The sequence below is a fragment of the Penaeus monodon genome, chromosome 16 (genome assembly GCF_015228065.2).
Source record: "Penaeus monodon isolate SGIC_2016 chromosome 16, NSTDA_Pmon_1, whole genome shotgun sequence".
Classification (NCBI taxonomy): domain Eukaryota; kingdom Metazoa; phylum Arthropoda; class Malacostraca; order Decapoda; family Penaeidae; genus Penaeus; species Penaeus monodon.
In genome coordinates, this window is record NC_051401.1 from 2,073,884 (window position 1) to 2,077,617 (window position 3,734).

General features: G+C 45.8%; 1 pseudogene; it reads left to right on the forward strand.

Annotated features, from left to right (window-relative positions):
• The window catches only part of LOC119582419, a 2,024-nt pseudogene extending 146 nt beyond the window's left edge, over nt 1-1,878 (forward strand).
• Nucleotides 1,879-3,734: the final 1,856 nt, after the last annotated feature.

Sequence of the window (3,734 nt, forward strand, 5' to 3'; positions counted from 1 at the left end):
GCATCGCTGTCATCACTCGTCCTCCTAGCCTCTGCTCTTACAAAATTCTTAGAAAAATTTATATATATACACGTGAGTAATGAACTTAAATCACAGAAGGCAAGCAACCGGCAAAGAAACGTGAGAAAATAGAGAACATTATTCATATTTTCGTGTTAGAGAAATAGCTAATTACTTTAATAAATTAAAACTGTTACTCCCCTGTGTCTAAGAACCCTGAAAAAAAACATCCTAAACAATTCGAATGAGTCTTAACTATGGATAAAAGGAAGTGATATTTAGATGAACTAACAATTATACAGGTTAAGCATTGAACATCAACTAATTAATAACTTATGAATATGAAAAAAAAATTGTCAGATCTTGTCAAATGAATCCGGGAATAAAATTAAATGTATAAAAGAAAATAAATGAATTAAGACTTAAACATAAATCTTGAAGATAAAGAACACTCTGATAAGAATATGACAAAGTGGCGCCCGAACAGGGACTCGACAATTGGAGTAATAGATGTGAAGAGAGAGTTTCCTTAACTGATTGTGGATCTATCGTTAAGTGTTGTGGTCATTCATTTGCGAGTATCTCTAGAATTCTTTCTCCAATCAATATGTCTGCAGGAGCTTATGTAGAAGAGGCTAAGTTGATGGGGCTTGAGGACCCGATAGCTATTGTAGATTACGTGAGTAAACGTCAGGCTGAGGAGCGAGAAGAACGAGCGAGGCAGCGTGAGCGTGAGAAGGAGGAACGGAAGAGCGGGACAGACAGCGTGAGCACGAGCTGAGACTGCAGCAGCTGAAGATAGAGGAAGAGGAGAGGATTCGCCGGCATCAACTGGAAATGGCTCGCGTGCAGATGGGGACGAATGGAGGCTCCCCTGCCCAGGCATCCACCTTGCCGCGCATCCGGTTACCTGCTTTTAAAGAAGGTGAGCCAATCGAACCATATATTCACCGGTTTGAAGATTTTGCCGATTTATATCAGTTCGACGAAGCCACGAAGAAGCTTCATTTCCAAAGTCTGTTTGATGGGAAACCCTTAGAAATCCTCCATCGCCTCAACGCGAGTGACAAGACGTACTGTTCGATGAAGTCAGCATTGATGAGGGCGTACGGGTTGACGGTCGACGACGCAAAACTTCAATTTAATCGAGCAATGATGCAAGACCGAGAGACTGCCACTCAGTTCCTGGTTCGTTTGTCAGGCTACCTTGACCAGTGGCTGGAAAAGGATGGGACGCCGGACACGAAGGAAGGTATTAGGGATTTAGTGTTACGGTTTCAGCTTGAAAAGTCGTGTCCCCAGGATCTCGTTGCGCAGTTTAAGATCCACAAGATCAAGACTGCAGAGCATATGGCTGATAAGGCGGATGCCCATTTTTCTGCCTTTGGGTATCACACTCGCAGGCAGTGGAAAAAGCCGGCCATTTCACTGGGTCAACAACAGAGGGGAAAGCAAGAACTACTTTTGCAGCAGCAACAGAAGGTTCATCCCACAATTCACAAGCAACAGCATCTGCAGTCGAAAGCACAGCAGAGTGTACCACCACAGCAACAGCGGAAGCATCCTTGGCGAACGGTGAGTCAAGAAACTCATGATTACCGACAGAAAGAGCGGCCGCCTGTGTGAGTGAGGAAAACCCAACACCCCAGCCTCCGGAGACGTCAGAAGCTAGACAACAAACGCCCCACGTGCACAGCATTTGACTATCTGCTACCTCCACGGATCCTGATAAGCAGAGCACTCTCCTCGTTAAGTCAGGGTCAGTAAGTGGTGTTCCAGTAAGTGTTCTCAGAGACAACGGTTCGTCGGGGTGTGTTGTAAAGCAAAGTTATGTCCTACCACATCAATACACTGGGAGGAGGATAAATGTTAAAATGATTGACGGATCACTAGTTAATGTTCCAGAGGCGACTATACATGTAGACAGTCCGTTCTTTACAGGGAAGATTTCAGCAGCCGTGATGGTTAATCCGATTTTCGACGTCATCATCGGAAACATTAAAGGGGTGAGAAATAACTGTGGTGCTGATGCTGCAACGCAAACAGGATGTGTCGCTGTTACGAGAAGAATGAAGAAAACGAAGGAAGAGTTTACTCCACTGACGTCGGTAAGTGACCTGGTGAAATCTCAGGATATTGTTCAGGAGCAGAAGAGCGACCCCTCACTAGAATCAGTGCGGAGGAAGATGGCGGAGAAGTCTCTAAATAGGTCACGGGAGGAAGAAACCTGTTTTATCGAGAAGAACAAGAGGATCTACCGGAAGGTTCAGGCGTTTAATGGGGAGGAGCGTCTCCAGTTCGTCGTTCCTGCGAGGTATCGTCTTGCTGTTTTCCGTTTGGGTCATCACTCCGCTCTCGGAGGTCATATGGGCCAGAAGAAAACGCTCGACCGTATTCAGGCAGAGTTCTTTTGGCCTGGCATGGGGCAGGAGATTTCAAGGTTAGTTCGCTCATGTGATATTTGTCAAAAGACTAGTGACCGCGGACGCGTGAAACCTGCGCCACTGAAGCCGATGCCGCTGATCTCCGAACCTTTCGAGAGAGTCGCCGTGGACATCGTCGGACCAATCCACCCGAGAGCGAGTGATGGATGTAAGTACATTCTCACACTCGTGGATTTCAGCACGAGGTGGCCAGAAGCAGTGCCGCTCAAAAATATAGATTCTGTCACTGTCGCCGAAGCCATGGTGGAAATCTTCTGCAGGATCGGTATTCCCAGGCAAATTTTGAGTGATAGAGGGACACAGTTTACCTCTGCAATGATGGAGGAAGTGCTTAGATTATTGTCGGTAAAAGGACTAAAAACGACACCATATCATCCAATGTGTAATGGTCTTTGTGAGAGGTTTAATGGGACTCTAAAAGAAATGCTCAAGAGGATGGCAGCAGAGCAGCCGAAGGAGTGGCCACGCTATGTTGCACCACTTCTCTTTGCTTACAGGGAAGTTCTTCAAAGTTCTTTAAAGTTCTCACCCTTTGAACTTGTCTATGGAAGAGCAGTAAGAGGACCTCTTCAAATACTGCGGGAGCTGTGGGACGGAAATGAAGCAGATACAGAAGTTAAGACAACGTATACTTATGTCATTGACCTGGCAAATCGTCTCCAGTCTACTTGCGAACTAGCTAAGCAAGAGTTGCTGAAAGCTCAGGAAATACAGAAGGCATACTACGACAGGAAAACAAGGGTACGTCAGTTAAAGGCTGGTGATAAATGCCTTATTCTCTTGCCCACTTCTCATAATAAGTTATTAGCGCAGTGGAAGGGCCCGTATGATGTCGTAGATAAAATGTCTGAACATAATTACTTAGTACAAGTGGGGAATCAACAAAAAAGGTTCCACATTAATATGCTGAAAGAGTACTTCACAGCTAACACAGGATGTGCGTCCCATGTCGAGAGAGATGTGCCGAGGCAAGACGCGAAGCTTTACGTTACACGGGAACGAATCAGCAGGTGGTCTTTCCAACAACAGCAGTATCTCGCGTATGTTAAAGCCTTCTTTTCGCAGATACCCTCGAATCTCAGCAGTACTTCCGCCGCAGCATACATCTGCGCCGCCGCCGTGATTCCAGACAGTGAGTGTGACGACGGACCTGTCACCGCACAGTCGCGTCAGACCGAAACCATCGAAAATGTAAAAGTGAGTGACACCTTAAAACCAGAGGAACGAGAACAGTTAAGATGCTTATTGGAACATTTTAGTGACATATTCTCTGACAGACCAAAAGTTGCA